General features: G+C 34.9%; 1 protein-coding gene across 1 annotated transcript in view; it reads right to left on the minus strand.

The window, feature by feature from the left end:
• LOC115214146 overlaps positions 1-24,314 on the minus strand; it is a 396,588-nt gene that overhangs the window by 98,198 nt on the left and 274,076 nt on the right. The window lies entirely within an intron of this gene.

The raw sequence follows: 24,314 nt of genomic DNA on the forward strand, positions 1-24,314 counted from the left end.
AAGATAAAATTAGAGCAAAACTGGTTACTTTTTGGAGTAGAAAATGAAAATTTGCTTAAGTTGTCCAAAGACAGAAATATCATCTGTAGAATAAATGAGGGAAATAACCTCACTGGACATCTGGTGAGAAACATAATGAATTTATAACTATTGAAGAAGTTCTTAGGTAACGCAGCAAACAAATGTTGATAACGTGACTGACTAACTGAACACCAATTTTAAAAAGACGGCTTTCACGAAGGAAAGGAACTGATTGATTCAAACAGAAAATAAAATAAAATAAAAATGGGAAATGCAAAAGAAAACTAGAATGTCTGTATTGAGTTGTCAAAAAATATTTTAGAAATTAGTAGGGTTTGCTATTCAGCTGTCCTGATTATAGCTCCCTCTGACTTACAGCAGTATGAATTTTTTTACCTTGTTAAAAGTATTTAATGTACCGCTTTGAGTTACGAAAGAAAACTGAACGAAAGTTCTTGGAAAAATGTCATTTGAACATCTGACATATTTTGTGATCAGAAAGGTAGTGTGCAATATCTATATAATAATCTGCTTGTTCGTTCGCCCGTTATAAGTTAGTTAGTTAGAGAGATAGAGGTGGACTGAGTGAGAAGTGGAGTAAGAGTGAGAAAGAGAGAAAGAGAGAGAGAGAGAGAGGAGTGAAGAATGAAGGGAGGATGAAGTAGAGAAAAGTGATTAATATTAATACATTGGGGCCAAATGCATCAGGTCGTCAGCTGAAGGTATAGGCAAAGAACGAAAGAAAAAGACGACGAGAGAAAAAAAAAAAGAGAGAGAGAGAGAGAGAGAGAGAGAGAGAGAGAGAGAGAGAGAGAGAGAGAGAGAGAGAGAAGCGTTAATGGGGAAGGAATACTTATTATATGGTTAAATAGTTAGCTGAAGCGAAAGAGTATGTTTAGGATGCAATATTTAGCAGAGGGTGACGTTCTGGTGGTGAGGTTAAAGAAAGGCAGATAGAAATAAATGGATAGGGGAGGCAGTTATATTGAGAGAGAGAGAGAGAGAGAGAGAGAGAGGTGGTGGTGGCAGCGACGAAAAATATTTTATTGAAAAGTATTTTTTTTATTGAACTAAATTCTTTTTATAGCCACCATCGCTTAACGCATGCGCATAAGTGCAATCATTTATCGTCTGCTCGTTTAAAAAATTGATATTTATTTATACAGGTTAATTTAGCCTAAACTCTGGATTCACAAGAAAAACAGTTGCAAGCTGTCCGAGAAAGGATGCGCAGATATAGAGTATGGATCAGAGAGGAAAAGCTAGAGGATATAATAAAAAAAAAGGTAGAAGACAACACCGATGGAAACGTGAGGAAATGAATGTAGACGAACGTGAAGAATATTTAAAGAAAGCTAAACTATGAATGCTATAAAAATATAAATCATTCTTTCTTAAAGAGGTCCGCTTAATTATTTCCACCTTGTGGAATTTACACGAGTCCTACTAGTAATTGATTATATTAGGTGTGTAACTTTACTGTGTATTTTTATTAATTTGAATATAGAAATAAATTCCGGCGTCATTTGAACGTAGAAAGCTAATTGTAAAATATCTTGATCGAACCTCACTAACCTAAAATTGATTTCAAATTTTGACGCAAGGCCAACAATTTTGGAGTTGGGGGTAAATCGGTTACATCCATCACGGTGTTCGACCGGTAGTTATTTTAACGCCCCCCAGAAAGATGAAAGTCAAAGTCGACTTCGGTGGAATTTGAACCCAGAATGGAAAGAGCCGGAATCACCAATCTAACAATTCAAATTGATACAAAAGCCCATTCATTTCTGTAGGGAGGGAGCAGGGTGGAGCGATCGATTACATCGATCCTAATCTTTGAGTATTGCTTATTTTACAAGAGGCTAGTCCTTGAATATATATGTATATATGCGTGTCATGTGTGTGTGTGTGTACATGTGTGTGTGTGTGTGTGTATGTATATGTCAATATATATACATATATATATATATATATATATATATATATATATGTGTGTGTGTGTGTGTGTGTGTGTGTGTGTGTGTGTGGAGGCGCAATGGCCCAATGGTTAGGGCAGAGGACTCGCGGTCGTAGGATCACGGTTTCGATTCCCAGACCGGGCGTTGTGAGTGTTTATTGAGCGAAAACACCTAAAGCTCCACGAGGCTCCGGCAGGGGCGGGGTGATCCCTGCTGTACTCTTTCGCCACAACTTTCTCTCAATCTTTCTTCTGTTGGCCTGCTCGCTTAGCCAGCGGGGTGGCGCATTGTGACCAGCGATGTGTAGCAACATCTGATAGCCTGGTCGGTCACGGTGATCACGGGGATATATATATGTATGTATGTATACGTGTGTGTACAAACACAGATTTATGCGTTAAACTAAGATTATTTTAAAATAAGTTAAAATTAACGGAATATTGACTGACGACTGACTAGAGCACTCAATCCTGAAAGTAGAATAAAATTTACTGTAAAATTATTTTTAAGTGGATTTTAGGTTTCTCCTCATGGCTTATTCAACTAAGGAAGAAAGTTTCACTTCTCGCGTCTGTATACGAAAGCATAAAAAGTGTCGTTAAAAATTTGGGCCTACGTTTTAAGTTTGTGATTTACTTTTGTAGTAAAAATTACAAAAGAAATTTTTGAATTAGTGGGTATTAAAACTTATATGGTGTACTCTGATTGGGTGATAAAAAAAATCCCAAACAAACTATACTAATAATATTCATTCTCATTTTATTGGAACTACTCTAATTAGGCGGCGAGCAGGTAGAATTGGTAACACGTTGGACAAAACGCTTAGCGGTATTTCTTCAATTCTTTACATTTTGAGTTCAAATTCATGGTTGATAAAATAAGGGATCTTTTCGGTTTGACCGGCAGTTTTTTCTAGCGGTGTCATATGAAATTGTCACCTATAATTATGACCCTAGTATCGATCTACTGCATTTCAATCTGTTTTAGGGTTAGAGTTAGGGTTAGGGTTAAGGTTAGGGTGGGGGGAAGGGTACCTTTTTTTCTTCACAAATGTAAATAAACCCAATCTGTTTCTTAAACGAGGAACATATTCATACGGCACAGAATGCTTTTTAACTCAATAGACGTCACTGATTGGTTGAAATTGCTGAAATTGAAGAAAAAAACAACAAATATCTTTCAAACTATAGAATTTTTTCAAGAAAGCCAAGAGAAAAAGATGTTTTATAAACACATTCTACCAGTATACGAAGTTTAAAAGTGTTTGGTTACGTGGAAATTATGTTAAAAACTGCCGGTCAAACCGAAAAGATCCAAAATTAGTACCAGTTGAGCACTGGGGTCCATGTTATCAACTAACCCCCTATCCCGACATTTCTAGGCTTTGTTCCTATGGCAGAAAGAGTTATAGCTCTGTAAATTACTTAGGTTTGAATTAAGGTGGAGCAGAATGTAATACTATACAGTACAATGGGAAGGGTGTGATGCGTATTTCTATTGCATCACTACAACATCTACATATTGACGAACAAAGAATCTCAATTACTGACTACTTGGCCGACTTATTATGTTGGCTTTGTAAATAAGTTTAGGAGGTCAGTTGGGAAAATGTAAATTCAGCTCTCTGAACTAAGTCCCGTCTATATATTTCCTCGATTAAAGTTCGCTCTTTGAAGGAACAATAACAAAATACCACACGCACACACCACCTCTCTCTCTCTCTCTCTCACACACACACACACACACACACACACACACACACACACACACACACACACACACACACACACACACACACACACACACACACATACACACATATGCCAGCTCAAAGGCCAAACGATGTCACAGTAGTAGAAACTGATAGAATATTCAATAAGAATATAAAGGAAATGGTGTAATTTGCACCAACATTAACCTCAAGGCCATTTAATGCCATCGCATATATAACATACAAATACATATACAAATACTCATACATACACACACATGTATGCATGTATATATGTATACATTACGTATGTGTATATACACATGCTTAAGTGTAGATACACACACACACACACACACACACACACACACACACATACACAGGGTGCGACGGGTAAATTGTTACCATTTTGTTTTAATTTCGCGCATGTGAATTGTTTGTTTTTGATTTTGTCGATCACACTGTATAGTAGGGTAAGTTGGGCACCGTCTGTAAGGAAAATGGCACCATGACCCGATTCACTCTTCCAGAAATTTGGAAACGACATGCTGCACTGCTTGGCATTCGCACCGGAAGCTCCAATACGAACATTTAAGAGTGTTTGGGTGTCAATCTGAGGACATGCAGCGAAAGTGATAAAAATTAAACAATCCAGTCAGCCTCATGGTGTTTGGAGGGATCACTAGTGATGGCAACATTATGCCTCCATTCATCTTCCCACACGACTTCATACTCAACACGGAGGCCTACATCAAGAGCCTAGCGGAGGTAGTGCTGCCCTGGGTCAAGAGAGTGGCTGCTGGAAGACCCTATGTCTGGTAACAGGACTCTGCACCATGACACACAAACAGGAGGACCGAGTCATGGTTGTCAGACAATTTCTGCGACCACCTAACTCCTCTGAATGCAACCCCCTTGGTTAGTATGTGTGGAGCACAGTTGAGCAAGAGACCGACAAAACTCCTTGTAACACCAAAGATGAACCGAAGGCAAGGATTATGGCAACATTCACCAAATTAAACTGGGAGACGGTCCAGAAGAGTTGCAGGGGATTCCGAAATCGTCTGGAGGGTCGTGGCTGAAGCCAACGGCGATTTTATTGAATAAATTTACTCTTTAGTATTTCAAGATATAGCGATAGATAGACAGATAGATTTCAAGATATTTTTCGCAGTTTTGGTAAATATATCTGTTAAATTGAGATGTCAGCGTTATTTTCATTTTTGCGTAATTTAGACGTAAACAGATCAACATCGGTTGTCAAGCGATGGTGGGGGACAAACACAGACACACAAATACGCGCACACCACACACACACACACACACCACACACACACACACACCACACTCACACACACACACACACACACACACACACACAACACACATATATATATATATATATATATATATATATATATATATATATATATATGACTGGTTTCTTTCAGTAGAAGTCACCTGCCTAAGGGGCCACGCAGTGGGACTGAACCCGGAACTATGTGGTTGGGAAGCAAGCTTCTTACCGCACACCCACTCCTGTGTACATATGTATTTAATATGCAATCATTCAGACATATAATCACACACATATATGCTTACATTTGACTGGATTTCTGTATATGTGTGCATATATTGACACACATACACGCATAGACATATATATGCTTACATATGAGTGTATTTCTATATATGTGTGTATGTATATTCGCACACACAGAAAACAATAAAAACACATATGATTGGCTGGAATTTAGGTAGCATTTACGCGAAATTCTCTCATTGCTATTGAACAAGGTCGCTCTAATACTTCAGTAACAGAGTTAGAGTGACGTCAAGTTATATAAACTTTCAAGTTTGTGAGAACAGAAAAACTAAAGCAAAGAAAGAAAGAAAAAAAGAACAAAAGCAAAAAGACAAACAAAATCATGACAAAAAAAGAAAAAAACCGCTAATAAAATTAAAAATACATGAAAATAAAACAAAAGTGTAAGAAAAAAAAAAAAGAATGAGCATCGCGAGATAACAGAAATAAATTTTGGAAGTAGAATTTAGTAAACAAAATTTCACCTAAGATCGAGGAGAATGTTTAAGTGAAATACGTCATTGTTATTGCTTTAGAATTGAATAATTTCCGGCAGATGTTGGGCTGATGCGAGAGAGAAAGAGAGAGAGAGAGAGAGAGAGAGAGAGAGAGAGAGAGAGAGAGGAGAGAGAGAGAAGCATTATTCGGCGTTTCCTAAACGTCTATTCTATAAAACTGTAAAACATGATTTGATAATACGTGACGGAACTTGTCTCAGTGCCAATCCGTTTTATATCTAAAATGAATCGAACAGAAAAGAGAAAAGAAAAAAACAGTCTTTAAATAATTACGACGCATTTTTTGATTATTTATTTCTAATACAATTTCACTGTATCTTTTATCAACAAGTATCTTTTTGTAGAATATCTAATTTTGGATGTTTGTCACGATATAAGAATGTCTGTCAATAGGTTTTGGTGGGATTGAGATTTCGATATTTTTTGAACATTTTGAACTTTGATATTTTTAGAGGGAAATTCGAATTGTAACGCTTTCTCCCTCAAAAACGTCGGTAACATTTATAACAATATTTACAACGCGGAATCGGGATCTTTTCGGTTTGAACGGCAGTTTTTCCAGCTGTGTCATGAAATTGTCACCCATAATTATGACCCTAGTATCGATCTATTGCATTTCAATCTGTTTTAGGGTTAGGGTTAGGGGTGGCGGGAAGGGTTACTTTTCTCTTCTTCACAAATGTAAATAAACCCAATCTGTTTCTTAAACGAGGGACATATTCATACGGCACAGAATGTTTTCACTTCAATAGACGTCATTGATTGGTTGAAATTGCAGAAATTGAAGAAAAAAACAACAACAAATATCTTACAAATTATAGAATTTTCTCAATAAAGCCAAGAGAAAAAGATGCTTTATAAACACATTCTACCAGTATACGAAGTTTAAAAGTGTTTAATTACGTGGAAATTATTTTTAAAAACTGCCGGTCAAACCGAAAAGATCCCGGAATCGAAACCTGAATGCAGATTAACTTCAACAGGATCTCATATAATCTTTTTGACAGTTTTAAATTTATTACCGTGGAGACGCGTGGCTTAGTGGTTAGGGTGTTGAACTCATGATCGTATGGTTGTGGTTTCGATTCCTGGACCGGGTGATGCGTTGTGTTCTTGAGCAAAACACTTCATTTTCACGTTGCTCCAGTCCACTCGGCTGGCAACAATGAGTAATCCTGCGACGGACCGGTGTCCCGTCCAGGTGGGGAATTTCTACGCCACTGAAACCGGGAAATCGGCCCTTATGAGCCTGACATGGCTCGAGAAGAAACATTAAAAAAAAATTATTAATAATATTCTTATACTTCTCTTTTCTTTTAGCCCAAAGAAAGTTTTAAATTTTTACCGATCTGAGCAGCAGAGAGCAATGTCTTTTAATGATCCTTGTAAGTTTGGTGCTTCCGTGAAAGATACTGCGCAATATCGGTGGTAAATAATATTAGTTTCAAATTATGGCACAAGGCTAGCAAATTTTGTGGAGAGGGTAAGTTGATTACATCGACCCAAGTGCCCAACTGGTATTTATTTTATCGACTCCGAAAAGGATGAACGTAAAGACGGATGAAATGCCGCTAAACATTTTGTCCGGCGTGCTAACGATTCTGCAAGCTCACCGCCTTCTGGTGTTAGTGATATTGGTTTCAAATTTTGGCAGAAGGCCAGCAGATTCAGGGGAGGGGTAAGTTAACTACATCGAACCCAGTACTCAATTGTTACATATTTTATCGATCCCGAGAAGATGAAAGGCAAAGTCAACATCGGTGTAATTTGAAGTGAATGATTAATTAATTAATATTTGTGATTTAAGGCAGCGAACTGGCAGAATAGTTAGCAAGCCGAACTAAATACTTAGCGGCATTTCGTCCGTCATTATGTTCTGAGTTCAAATACCGCCGTGGACGACTTTGTTTTTCATCCTTTCGGGCCCGAGAAAATAAGTATCAGTTGAACATTGAAGTCGATGTAAAGCAATATCATGGCAATGATTTAAAACGGTGAGCTGGCAGAATCCTTAGCACGCCGGGTAAAGTGCTTATTAGCATTACTTCTATCTTTTCGGCCTATTATGCCAAGGTCCATTTCACCTTTTATCCTTTCCCTGTTGATAAAATAAGTACCAGTAGAGCACTGGGGTCGATGTAATCGACTTACCTCCTTCCTCTCGAAATTGCTAGCTCGGGGCGAAAATTTGAAAACCAGTATAGCTTTCACGTTTTGAAAGAAATGCTGCTGAATTTGAAACCTATAATAATTTCAAATTTCGGAAGAATTGCTGCTAAGGATTTTTTGCGGCGCGGTGACGATTCCGCCAGTTCGCCGCTTTAATCTTTAACTCTGATTAACAGCAAGGTTGGCATTATCTCTGTTTTAGATTTTTCCGTATGTTTATATTTGGTAGAATGGTGAGTCAACGAGACACCTTTGGTGTAGCCACTCTACATGCTAGAAAGAAAAACCAAATCTTCCTCAGTTTACGAGAGGAACATTAAATTGCAGTTATACATTCTCTTAAAAAGACGAGAAAAATCATGGTAGTTGATTAGAGCTGACCTGGGGTTAAACAACGACATGAACAACTAGATCCAAATGTGCAGCTTGTGTGTGGATGCTCGATCTACTAGAAATAGCTGTCAAATCTTTCACGAATGAAACCCTTTCAGCTTAGAAAGAACTACACTGGGTAATCTGGTCATGCATACACTGTATCTAGGAATCCATGGTGTGTTTCGGATGGAATACTTTGATCAGAGGCGCGTTCGGTCAAACAATCAAAGGCATCCAATAAACATTATTACTTAATGGTTAAAGAGGCAAGCTGGCAGAATCGTTAGCAAACCGCGCAAGATGCTTAGCGGCATTTCGTCCGTTTTTACTTTCTGTGTTCAAATTCCTCAGAGGTTGACTTTGCGTTTCATCCTTTCGGGCTCGATAAAATAAGTACCATTTGAGCATTGCGGTCGATGTAATCGCATTGGCCATTTACTCCAATCTGCTGGCCTTGTGCCAAAATTTGAAACCATTTTACTTAATGGTTAATTGACATTTTCACACTAATCACTAAAGTTTGACAGAAACAGCAAAATATGTTGAGACTTTGTGAATTGATGACTACAGAAGCAGATCCTTTACTTGCATATTCAGCATTTCTGTTATAATAGAACAACATTTGAACGATCAGCCTTTGCAGATGCCACATGAATGTATCTATATCATCAATGATCTTAAAATAGGGTTTCCGTAAGCTTGATTGGATATCACTCCCTGCTTCTTGCCTAGAGAGTTGAAGTAAAAGCTTGATATTTGCTCTTCAAAATAGTTAAACGGCTAACTTTATTTGGCTTGGATATCTGCTAAAGCTGTTATATTAATAGCCTCCATGCGATATAAATCACTTGGATCTGACGTTCTATGGCAGGTTTTTCCTTCGCTGCAAGTGGACAGGACTCTGCCTCTCTTTTCCTCTGTTACACGTCATCAATTCTGATGTGATGCAAGACCTAGTTATCTTGCCCACTGCCTTTCTTCATTACAACATTATATCAATCTAATGGTTGTTTATAGCTGTTACTTCTTATCACAAAAATAAAAACGTTTGACATATCACTCAACACTCTGTTAACTTGTTCACACATACAATTAACACGCATCTCACCATCTCCTGTCAGTATAAGGAGGCTTCAGAAAGTTCTGCAATGTGGATTCTATGACAAAGTGTTACTCAAATGTTATGAAAATACGCATATCGCTCATCTAATGAGAAACCAAACTGTAACAATGTATTCCTATTTAGGAAGAACAAACAACTAAAAACCTCACACTCTCCATAAATATTAGAACTCACAACATCCAGTAACTTCTCTCAGTTTACAGCCGAGAGCTCTCTAACCGACTGCATTGCAATTTGATAAGGTAAATATCTTTATCGGGATCTTTTCGGTTTGAACGGCAGTTTTTTCTAGCGGTGTCATATGAAATTGTCACCTATAATTATGACCCTAGTATCGATCTATTGCATTTCAATCTGTTTTAGGGTTAGGGTTAGTTAGGGTTAGGGGGAAGGGTATCTTTTTTCTTCACAAATGTAAATAAACCCAATCTGTTTCTTAAACGAGGGACATATTCATACGGCACAGAATGTTGCTTACCTCAACGGACGTCATTGATTGGTTGAAATTGCAGAAATTGAAGAAAAAAAAGCAACAAATATCTTACAAACTATAGAATTTTCTCAATAAAGCCAAGAGAAGAAGAAGTTTTCTAAACACATTCTACCAGTATACGAAGTTTCAAATTTTTTATTTACCTAGAAATTATGTTAAAAACTGCCGTTCAAACCGAAAAAATCTCTTTATCGTATTGAGACCCTCACCATCCACAAAACTCAATGACATCTCATCAATGAAGAAATTTTATGCGGATAGCTTTTTGAAAATAATAATTAACATAGTGCCAGCCAGTTTTACCTGAATGCAGAAGTTTCGTTTTGTGACTGTCTCGAAAATGCCATAGGTGAACTAGAACGTGCACCAGAAGTTTCTTCCTCAAGGCTATCACACAGCTGATCACTGCTTTAAAACGTTAACACTTATGGTTAAGTTATTGTTGACATATTTAAAACAGGAAACATCGACAAGATGACTATGAATAATTATATGATGATTTAGAAAAGACTATATTAGTGAACTTCAAACATAATTCCGTCTCATTATATTATTCTCAGTGAAGTATAAATTCCATGCTGCTTACCGGAATGGTGAAATAGAGAGAGAAAGCATGTAAATACAATATTTACGTGTTTATTGCCCACAGGCGGCTAAACAGAGAGGAGACAAACAAGGACAGACAAAGGGATTAAGTTGATTACATCGACCCCAGTGTATAACTGGTACTTATTTAATCGACCCCGAAAGGATGAAAGGCAAAGTCGACCTCGGCGGAATTTGAACTCAGAACGTAGCGGCAGACGAAATACCTATTTCTTTACTACCCACAAGGGGCTACACACAGAGAGGACAAACAAGAACAGACAAACGAATTAAGACGACTATATCGACCCCAGTGCGTAACTGGTACTTATTTTAATCGACCCGAAAGGATGAAAGACAAAGTCGACCTCGGCAGAATTTGAACTCAGAACGTAGCGGCAGACAAAATACCTATTTCTATTTCTTTACTGCCCACAAGGGGCTAAACACAGAGAGGACAAACAAGGACAGCCAAACGGATTAAGTCGATTATATCGACCCCCGAAAGGATGAAAGGCAAAGTCGACCTCGGCGAAATTTAAACTCAGAACGTAACGGCAGACGAAATACGGCTACGCATATCGCCCGGCGTGCTAACGATTCTGCCAGCTCGCCGCCTTAAAGCGTGTAAATACAATATAACGTACTGGACAGCGTAGAAAAGTTTAAATTTCTTCAGAAAATAAATTACTTGCAGAAATAACAGAAAGACCCGTCTCCACATGAAAAACAACATTTAAATTAGATGTAAGCTTTTCTTTATGTATTGAACATTAAATAGTGGGCTAGAAATATAATTAGACGATAAGGAAAAGGCTATATAAATCAATGATTAATATTGGCTTCAAATTTTGGCACAAGGCCAGCAATACCGGAGTGGGTGGGGAGTAGGACGATTATATGATTCTCGTACTTAACTAGTACTTATTTTATCGATCCCGAAAAGGATAAAAGGTAAAATCGAACTCAGCGGAATTTGAAGTCAATAATTAATATTATGATAGTGATTTAAAGCAGTGAACTGGCGGAATGGTTAGCACGCCGGACGAAATGCATAACGGCACTTCGTCCGTCTTCGCGTTCTGAGTTCAAATTCCACCAATATTGACTTTGCCTTTCATCCTTTCGAGGTCGATAATACAAGCACCAGTTGATACTGGGAACGATATAATCCACTTGGCCCCTTCTTCATCCCTCGAAATTTGTGGCCTTGAGCCAAAATTTGAAACTAATATTATGTTAATGATTCATATCATGTTATTCACTTCAGCAAACACGGGAGATAACTCCGAGCGTGTTTCAGTAAAATTAGTTTTCATCAGCGTTTTATTAATTCTTTTTCAATGGACTTGCTAAGGTTGTGATAACAAGATCATTAAGGCGCAACATCGTATTTTGTGTCAACATAGAAAAACAGAATAAATTATTCAAAGGAGTTATTAGGAGTTGTCATACATCTCGTTAATATTTATGAATATCATTTTCTGTTTCAGAGTAATTATTGTTTTTATAATCTTTCATTATATATATATATATTATATATATATATATATATATATATATATATCTCCTCTCTCTCTCTCTCTCTATTATATATATATATATATATATATATATATTATATGCCTATCGTATTATATTACAGTGTGTATTGTTCTGTCGTATCTTTTATCAAATCTATTAAAATTTATTAAATTATATATTATCATTGTCTGCCTTTCATCATGTATGCTGTTATTGTTACAATGGATTATTACCGTACTTAATATTTTATAAGTATTTTGTCATATATGTGTGTCACTTTTAAATGAAAGTACTATTATTACAACTTCGACCACAAAATAATATTTCATTGTTAAATTAATAAAATGACAACCCTTTCTCTAACCTTCCCCAAACAATATATATATATATATGTAATGACCTTGCCTTGCAAAGGTTGGTTTGTAAAACAATGTCTGAAATATACTGTATTCCTGCACAATTACTTTATACATAACAATGATTTATTCACAAAGCTGACAGAGTACCAATTATTTGCACACTCCCCCACACAATCCCCTACTTTTATTCACATGCTCATGTACACGTTATCTTCTTACTCCAAGTTTTAGATTACAGAAAAATAAAACGTTCTTTATCTAAAAAGGAGAGATCTCAGTCAACACGCAATAATCACTAGTTCAGTACTGACCTGTATCTATCCTACTCACCTTTCTCTTCTATCGTCGTCATCACAATATCTGTCCGCTTTATCCTGAGTATGACTTTAAACTGATTCGGGAGTTTCAGGGATTCGAGGTATGTAGAATTACCTCTTGACCACTATTGTTCCGAGGTCTACTCTGACCCAAAGTAGTGGCACCTATTAGTAGCATCTCTCAGGTATGGGTTACGTGGTATATTAGGGCTTGCATTTGAAGATTGACTCGGCGGACTCGTTGGAAGAAAGTTTCATTGTTCAACAGAGGGGATGGCGGTTGCAGCGACGCATTGTGGAGTGCAGAGGGCAAGATGAGGCAACTTCACTGCACATTACATAACTTTTATATAACGGGCTAGTTTGTTCATCGCCTACTTTCAGAGACGGTGTAAGTTTTGATATAGGAAGGATCAGAGTAGAGTTCCTTTAAATACATCTATAGAATATCGGAAGTAATGACCTTAACAAAATAATGTAAAACGCACTGTTAACGCAGTAGAATGTGGTAATTATTTAATATACTTTATAATACATTATGATTGCATACCGAAATACCACATACCTAAAAATCATTAGTATTTACGTAGCAGCTTCCAGGAATGCGTTTAATATGTAAATTGGTATATCCAATATCTTTACACCTCTATGAATGGTGACTTTTTAAGTAGTCTGTCCGAAATTAATTAATGGTTAAATGGGTGCTGATGAAGAGGAAACCTACCCCCCACGAAATATGACATATATGTCCATTATCCATTTTTCATCTTAGATTTCATTGTTTGTTTACATTTGTCGTCTCGTAATTGAAACGCTGTTGCAAAAATCACTGCTGGCTATAATTTGTACAGGTTATATTGGAGAAATAAGCGTAACAAAATAACATCTCTCTCTCTCTCTCTCTCTATATATATATATTATATATATATATATATAATATATATATATATATATATATATATATTATATATCGAGTCTTTAGGTCTTTAGGATCCCTGTTATTAATTAATAAAAAGGTAACGATTTGGCAGAATCTTTAGCACGCTGGACACAATTCTTAGCGTCATTTCTTCTGGTTCTTTACGACCTGAGTTCAATAACCGCTGAGGTCAACTTTGCCTTTCACTTTTCCGGGATTGATAAAATAAAGTATAGATCAAGTACTGGGATCAATATAATCGACTAGCACCTTTCTCCTAAAAAGTTCGGGCCTTGTGTCAAAAGTAGAAAGGATTATTAAATTAACGTGAGGTGGCGAGTTGATAGAATCATAAGTGCCGGAAGAAATACTGCAAAGTATTTCTTCCGGCTCTTTACCTTCCGAGTTCAAACTTCGCGAAGGTCAGAGGTTGATAAAATAAAATACCTGTAAAGTACTGGCGTATATGGTATCGACTAATCGCCTCCCAATAAATTTTCCGATTTGTGTCTAAATTAGAAACCATTATAAAATTAATCTTAGATTTGACGCAGAAAAAAAATGTTGCATAAACATTTAGACGGTCGTAGCGCTACGATTAATAAACATATATTTAATCTCGTTTCAAGATTGTTGTTCATCATACACGCATGGATACACACGTATAGCACAAGCACAATTGCATACCTGCATATCAGGTACCGAAGAGAATATTCTGATACATGTATATATATATATATATATATTCATGAAGATACATGTATACAAACACAGACTGATATATATTGTGATATATATTCACAAACATGTATGCATATATATATATATATATATATATGCATATATATCACCTTATATTTATATATTATGTAATATGAATTACGATTTCGAAACTATTAGAGAATTTTAATGTAAGATCAGGTTAGTGCTTGGCGGTGAATTCCAATCTCCAATCCGATACTGCAGAGATTTGGTAACTTAGATATTTCCAACTGAACAAATAAGATTTGTGAGCCTACTTCATCCTTCCGCTTCGCTGACGAGTGCACGCTTGCATGAAACCAGACATCTTACGACTGGAAAAGAAATGTTTATATATTTCTATCCACATTTTATGTATCTATGCTTTACATGTATATTGAATAGCATATCTTGTATGTGCTTGACATCATTATACACGCACGCACGCACACAAACACAAACACACACACACACACAAACACGTTCACACATACAAGCGTACACACATATAAAAGAAATATGTGTGTGTGTGTGTGTGTGTGTGTGTGTGTGTGTGCAAAAACATGGATTTATGAACATTCACTGAAAACACGTTGGTTGAAAGCACATTGCTCAAAACACACTCGTTGAAGAAAAGGTTGAATATTCGTCAGAATTTAAATCTATGATTTCCCTCTACAGCACCAATAGCATGACAAGTGGGGGACTTGCAAGTAGAGGCAGCTATTAAGTCTTCTACAAAAAAAAAAAAGAAAGAAAAAGAAGGAAATTGCGTAGTCGATAACATTGACCTCAGTTCACATCTGTTACTTATTTTATCGACTCTGAAAGAATGAAAGGCAATATTTGAACTCAGAACGTATTAATCAGACGAAATGCCGCTCAGCATTTTATCCAGTGTGCTAACGACTCTGCCAGCTCACTGTCTTAATAATAATAATAATAATAATAATAATAATAATAATAATAATAATAATGATGATGATAATGATAATAATAATAATAATAATAATAATAATAATAATAATAATAATAATAATAATAATAATGATAATAATAATAATAATAATAATGATGATGATAATGATAATAATAATAATGATGATGATAATAATAATAATAATGATAATATAATAATAATAATAATAATAATAATAATAATAATAATAATAATGATAATAATAATGATGATAATGATATAATAATAATGATGATGATAATAATAATAATGATAATAATAATAATAATAATAATAATAATAATAATAATAATAATATAATAATAATAATAATAATAATAATAATATAATATATAATAATATAATATATAATAATAATAATGATAATAATAATAATAATAATAATAATAATAATAATGATAATATAATAATAATAATGATGATGATAATGATATAATAATGATGATATAATAATAATGATAATAATAATAATATAATAATAATAATAATAATAATAATAATAATGATAATAATAATGATGATAATGATAATAATAATAATGATGATGATAATAATAATAATAATGATAATACTAATAATAATAATAATAATAATAATAATAATATAATAATAATAATAATAATAATGATGATGATAATGATAATAATAATAATGATGATGATAATATAATAATAATGATAATAAAATAATAATAATAATAATAATATAATAATAATAATAATAATAATAATATAATGATGATGATGATAATAATAATAATAATGATAATAATAATAATAATAATAATAATAATAATAATGATGATGATGATGATAATGATAATAATAATAATAATGATAATAATAATGATGATGATGATAATAATAATAATGATGATAATAATAATGATAATAATAATAATAATATAATAATAATAATAATAATAATAATAATAATAATAATAATAATGATAATAATGATGATGATGATTATGATGATGATGATGATGATGATGATGATGGTGATGATGATTTCTTTATTAACCACAAACGGTTTACATATAAAATAAAAACATTATGGACAACGCAGGACGAATACAATATGGGGTTACATGTGTAAACAATGAAGCGCAAAAACATTTATTGAATATAGCGAAATTCCCCAAAAGAGGGAGACCTCCTAGAACTTCTCAGAGAACCCCAGAAGTCCACAACAGTCCTTACTACCAGGCTAAGTGTCCTTTCCGCATGCTTCATTCGGGCTAGTCTTGCAACATTCACCCACCTTCTAACAAAATTGCTGGGGAACAGAACTTCCCTCTCCACTCTCACTTTGATGAGGGCTTGGCCAAAGTGGAATGTATCTGTCTTTCAACTTGGTCCACCACACAAACTCTTTCGCTAAGGCAACCAGGCAAAGAAAAACAGCCTGCCTTCCCCGGCCAAAGGAAGGCGGCGGGACTATCTCCACAATAGACTTATCCGATGGCCGGATTCATCCTAGACGCGATAGCAGGTGTTCAACATAAACCCACAAGTCAGAAATACTCGGGCATTGGACAAGAGCATGCAGAACGGTTTCGTCGCTCTGCACGCATCTCGGGCAAATCCGGCTGACTGCACTTCTGTGCCTATAGAGTTTATCTCGAGCAGGTAGTGCACCCCGGTTGCACAGCCAGGCCAAGGATTTCTGGAAATTATCCATAGGCCCCGGTCCGAAAGTTCTCCGGAACATATGTGTCACATGAGGTGGAGGTTGTTGTGAATGGATCTGCTTGAGATGGCGCATCTTTGCACATCAGCAATCAGTTCCTCGACGACAAGCGCCAACCTCTTCACTAGCACCCTGGCCAAAATTTTGAAGTTTAACAACAACAACAACAACAACAACGACAACAACAACAACAACAACGACGACGATGATAATAATAATAATAATAATAATGATAATAATAATAATAATAATAATAATAATAATAATAATAATAATAATAATAATAATTATTATTATTATATGACTGTCCTAATCGACATAAATGTATATGTCAAGACCTACCAAAAACTGAGCAAGTATAAAGATCTTAAAATAAAAATTGGTAAAATGTGGAACCTCAATACTAAAGCGATACCTATTGTCATAGATGCCCTAGGAATGATAGCAAAAGGGGCTGATTCCTATCTAGCTCAGATACTAGGAAACCCTAAAATGGCAGAAATTCAAAAGATAGTGCTCATGAGAACTGCCCATATCCTACGTAAAATACTGTCCATGTAATCTCAAATTTTAAAACAAACACGTAATTTTCTTATGATTTTCTTAAAATTCTCTAGAACAATACTACGTGCGAAACCAAATATATGATATCTAGGCATACCACCGACATGAACTTCTAACTTATCTCTTGAGGTCCTTGGATCCAAATTGTGCAAATACAAAGCAAAAGTCAAACAAATAATAATAATATAATAATAATAATAATAATAATAATAAATAATAATAATAATAATAATAATAATAATAATTATTATTATTATATGACTGTCCTAATCGACATAAATGTATATGTCAAGACCTACCAAAAACTGAGCAAGTATAAAGATCTTAAAATAAAAATTGGTAAAATGTGGAACCTCAATACTAAAGCGATACCTATTGTCATAGATGCCCTAGGAATGATAGCAAAAGGGGCTGATTCCTATCTAGCTCAGATACTAGGAAACCCTAAAATGGCAGAAATCAAAAGATAGTGCTCATGAGAACTGCCCATATCCTACGTAAAATACTGTCCATGTAATCTCAATTTTAAAACAAACACGTAATTTTCTTATGATTTTCTTAAAATTCTCTAGAACAATACTACGTGCGAAACCAAATATATGATATCTAGGCATACCACCGACATGAACTTCTAACTTATCTCTTGAGGTCCTTGGATCCAAATTGTGCAAATACAAAGCAAAAGTCAAACAATAATAATAATAATAATAATAATAATAATAATAATAATAATAATAATAATAATAATAATAATAATACTAGTAATGATGATGATGATAATGATGATGATTTTTATGATTATTATGATTATTATTATTATTATTATTATTATTATTATTATTATTATTATTATTATTTGAATACTCCATCCAAAATCTGGCATAAAAATATTATATATGCTACAAAATGAAGATTATAGAAGCCTTATACAACTAGAAAACTACTATAGGTGCCCATCATAAAACCACAAAAGTATTTCATTCAGAATTAAGGAAAATTGATGGCATTAACTACAAACATGAGCAAAAGAGAACCCCTGATTTTGTCTTCAAGGAAGCCGAAAAATACAATGGAAAGGCCAGAATAATTGATAGGTGTGAAGGAAAGGAAGAGAATAAAAGAACTATAAAGCAACTAAAATCTAAAGCTAAAACTGGAACTACAGAACACCACGATGAAATGATAGGAAGAAAACCCCTTACATGGAAAATACTGGAATAAGCCGAATAGGATGAAAAGTCAATGGAAAATCTCAGCACTAGATGAGAAGAAATTGAAATTCTCTTAATTGCAGCACAGGATCATAGCGTCCTTACTAGAAGCCACTAAAAAGCTCATAGCGAAGTTGAATATTTAACTTCAGAATATGAGGAAGGAACAATAAATCATATTGACTCTGGTTTCCCAGGTTTGGTCAAGAAAAATATATCCCCGTGCTAATACTATGGAATGCTAACAGAAGAGAAATGGCATAGTTATATACCAGAAAAGGTCTTAGAAAATAAATGACAAAGTAATTATACTCTGTGATATGCTAATACACACTGATAGAGAGATCAACGGTAATCGACCAGACATTGTTATCAAGAGAGAGACACACACACAGAAAAAAAACCCTAAAATAGTAAAAAAAAAAACAAAACAAAAAAAAAACTATCGAAATATAAAGAGATTGAAGTAACCCGGACGGTGAGGCCTGAAGCAGAAACAATCCCCATAATAATAGGTGCTTCGGGAATGATAAAAATGAAAACATGCTGACAAATACCGAAGCCCCCAAGACTTACCAATGTATATACCATACAGAAAACAGCACAGCGAGGCAATGCACACATCTTATGCAGTAAAAATAACGAAACGAAAACAAACCACAGCACATACTCAAGACACGTTCGGCAGAGTGATAAAAGAACGCAGTGAAAACATGACTACTGGATAATAATAATAATGATGAGGATGAAGATAATAATAATCCTTTCTACTAAAGGCACAAAGCCTAAAATTTTGGGGGAGGGGACTAGTAGATTATATCGACCCCGAAAGGATGAAAGGCAAAGTTGACCTCAGCGGAATGAATTTGAACTCAGAATGTAAAGACAAATGAAATACCGCTACGCATTTTGCCCGGTGTGCTAACGATTCTGCCAGCTCATCGTATTAATAATAATAATAATAATATAAAATGCTTCGATCAAGAAAGCTGAAGTAAAGTATGTCACACCGATTTTATTGAAATTGAGGATTTAAAGAAGCAAGTAATATATACATAAGTCTATCTATCTATCTATCTATCTATCTATCTATCTATCTATCTATCTATCTATCTATCTATCTATCTATCTATCTATCTATCTATCTGTGCATACAAATAACCACACATGTGCGCATGCATAATTATGTTTAAATACATACATACAGATACATACACACACACACACACACATATATATATACGTATATATAATTGAATTTATGTTATTATATTAAGTGCTTTCATTCTTGCTTGGCGTGCCAAAGTGCACGAAGGCCCCAGAATGTTAATATATACATTCCATATACATATAAACGAACGCACACACACACACACACACACACACACATTCACAAAACCACTCAAACCCACAAACTAAAGCTACAAAACATAATGATATTTTCTTACGCTGATGTCAATTCAAAAAAAAAAAAACGTAAACAGGTTTGCTTTATTCTTTTCCCTCTTCTTTTTTTTTTAACCATATCACCCACGCACGAATACTCACTCTTTCACCCACTCATGTTTATAGACTGCCTGTTCATATCTAGCTGACTCATGCATAATAATAAATGATAAAAATCTAGTTATTCCTCAATACGATAACTAATTTACCATTTTTTATACTCGGCATACAGCCAATGTTTACAAGAGAATGGCTACCATCCATTAATTTGTCTCCAGTATATATTGGCGCGTTTTTTTTATCGACCCTAATGAGATAAAATGCAAAGTTAATCCCAGTAGAATTTGAATATAGGCAATATGGGAGGGAAGGTATGCTAATCTCTATAATGTATTTAGTTCAACGTTTTACTCCTCCCTGTCTTCTCGTTTCTTTATATGGAAATTGCTTGACATTTTCTGATTAGACATATTTATAAACAAATGACTTACTTTAATGACTCAAGAGGAACATAGTTGTGATGTTAATGCCTTCCTGATATCATTTGTTAGTAAAAACCTACGTGAAGCGAAGTAACTGAGCCCGAGAATCGGTTGTTCGGAGTTTATTCACATTGTTATATTTTACTCCTAAAAAAATGGAAGCTTGTTGGCTTTTGACTACAACGACAATTAGTATCTGAACAGAGGTAAAAAAAAAACTTTGACTCGTTAGAATGTATTTGATAGGATAAGATCTTTGTGAGGAACACCTCGAGCTGAGGTGCGTTCTTCACGGTTAATCTTCTGGCTTCGGTCATAAACCCAGGAAATTACCTTGTGCCTAGCGCAAAGGAGAGAAAGTGGACTAAATGGTCGGCCTTTAAAGCAGAAGATTATTTTTCTATCCGTTTACTGTTGTAGTTCTTGTGTCCTTGGTCACCGGACTACTGCTCTTCTCTATCAAATTGAAATGAAGGCGTACGTCCGAAGGAAAATGACCTATTGCTGTGGAGTGGCTGACGCAGCGAGTGTCGCTGCTTGTTCTTCACAGCAACGCTGTTGACAACTGCTTGTTTGCAAGGTCTGGACGAGATGTGGTGTTCAGTTTGTTTTTGCTGTGTGCATCTATTTTTGAGCAATAACAACATTTAAAACGAAGACATCATTGAAGAAACTTTTGTCAGTAATATGAAAATAGGTTATACTTGAAATTACATTTGTATTATAGGTAATAAATGATCACCAGAAGTACTGTATCGATTGTTCAAGTTATTTTTATCGGTGCGAGGACAATTCTTCCCCAGTTATTTCGTCGTCGGTTAATTTGTCCCCGGTCAATTCGTCGTTGATCAATTCATCTCCAGGTCAATTCGGCGCTGGCCAATTCGTCCCAAAATACTCTTAAATGGGATTTTCGAGGGAAAGTTTAGAACAATCCCTTTAGAATTAAAATTGTTGTTGGAAACTTTTAGATATATTTTTCCTTTCTTTAACCCCTCCCCGCCTCTTTCTTAAGTATCTGCGCTGAACAGTTTACGAGCAAATATTTTCAAGTAATTCGAATTAAATTTATTCAATACGCCTCGCCATCAACATGATTACCAGCAAGATCATAACTTTAGAGAAAGAAAACAATCAAAGTGGTCGATCAAGAAAATTATATAAACACAAAAAATAACCAGAATGCAGATGGATTGAAGATATATTAGAGGTGCGAAATCGTGTGTACAAGGCTGACTACAAACAGATGAAAATTATAAAGAGATTAAGAAGATTGGGATCTTTAATCTTGCTTGAACTACTGCAGAGGTGAATGCAAGGATAATAGTTTTTTTTTAATATTAAAGTAAAGTCTATTTCATCTCGTGATGCCCCTCGCTCAATTATCTCTCGTGAAATTCAGAATTTAAACGACTGTACATTGTTGCAAATACCTCCATTCGCACTACTTCAAAGCAATATTTGATGTTGGAGGCAAGCTGATTCCATCTATCCTGCCACCCCTTACAAATGTTGGGCTTTCCATTCCAAGTGAATACTGCTACCTTGACAATGATAAAACGTTTTGACAGTATGGCAGCGAGAGAGAAGATGCAAAGCGAATAGTAATACTTGTAAGTGACGAAGCACTTCGACAGTTAAAACAGCACAAGAACTGGCCGGCAAATGGAACATTTAAGTGCTGCTCTTGTATATTTTTTTCAGTTATATACACTCCACATACAAATTGATAATGTTAATGCCCCACGATTGTCCGCATTGCTCTCTGACAAAAGTTAATACACATATAGAAGACATTTTGCCAAAGTAAATGAATTACTGCAGAATGAAGGATCTGATAATATAATTATTGATTTCGAAAAAGCAGCTCATAACGGATATCTGGAATCGTTTCCTGGGACGAATTTTGCATGCTGCTTGTTTCATTTAGGACTAAATGCGTACAAGCATGTTGTACAAGGAGGACTAAAATACTGATATCACGAAGATGACAGTTTTAGTCTAAAAATGCGGTGTTTTGTTGCCCTTGCCTTCCTGCCGGTTGATGATGTTGTAGATGGATAAGAACAACTTGTAGATGATGATGATATTCCACAGTCAATTGTATCCTATTTTGAAAATAATCATATAGGACCACCTACAGCAGTGCTCCCTAACCTGGAGTCTGCAGACCCCTGGTGGTTCTCAAAGGTAGTATTGGGGGTCCGTGAACTAAATTCAAAATTTCATATATATATATATATATATATATAATATATATATATATATATATATATATATAATATATATATATATATATAATATATATATATATATATATATATACATACATATACATAAGGATAAGTATATTAAAAGGGGTCCGAGGGAAAATTCGTTTAAACAAAAGGGTTGGGAACCGCTGGTGGGATCCACTGTGAAAAGGATGGGAACCACTGATCTAGAGGAAGAGGACAGAGGAGGCAACAGCTTGAACCTCCATTTCCATTACTCATATGGAATGTTTGGGATCGATGTATGACGGGGATTGCTCGTACTACAAATAGTTTAGAAGCCTACTACAACGCACTGAAAAATACAGTGAATATTAGTCATCCAAATATTTGGAAACTTATTGATGGGATTAAATGTGAGGAAAGCTTTGCCAGTACCAAGTTGCAGAAGTTTATGCAAGGAGAAGAACCAAGCCAAAAGAAAAAGTACAGAGATATGAACCTGAGTATAAAAATTGTCACGGAAAAATATGATCCAAACCAAAGAATTATTTTTTCTAAAAGCAATTGCTTACAATCTTAAATTTTATGAAAAAATTAATATGTAATACAGCGACGAATTGACTGGGAACAAAATTAAACGACGACAAATTACTGTCGACGAATTGACTGGGAACAAAATTAAACGACGACAAATTACTGTCGACGAATTGACTGGGAACAAAATTAAACGACGACAAATTACTGTCGACGAATTGACTGGGAGCAAAATTAAACGATGACAAATTACTGTCGACGAATTGACTGGGAACAAAATTAAACGACGACAAATTACTGTCGACGAATTGACTGGGAACAAAATTAAACGACGACAAATTACTGTCGACGAATTGACTGGGAACAAAATTAAACGACGACAAATTACTGTCGACGAATTGACTGGGAACAAAATTAAACGACGACAAATTACTGTCGACGAATTGACTGGGAACAAAATTAAACGACGACAAATTACTGTCGACGAATTGACCAGACACCATTTTTATCGATGCTGATTTCGTAAGTTTCTGTAAATATTTTTGTCGATATTCATTTCCAGAAAAGTCTTGTATTTTTATCCACAACTCGTCAACAAGAAAGCTTTTAAAATTTCCCATAGATAATTTTGACTCTACTCATTTACATAAATGTCTTTTATTTTTATTCACTGTGAGACATGTGAACATCCATTGCTTGTCCTGTGCATCACATATGATACACAAGATATATAGATATGTTTCCCTGGCATCTATGAGTAAAATGGACTTAAGAAAGGAAAGTTTTGTATTA

Source organism: Octopus sinensis, linkage group LG7, assembly GCF_006345805.1.
Source record: "Octopus sinensis linkage group LG7, ASM634580v1, whole genome shotgun sequence".
NCBI lineage: Eukaryota > Metazoa > Mollusca > Cephalopoda > Octopoda > Octopodidae > Octopus > Octopus sinensis.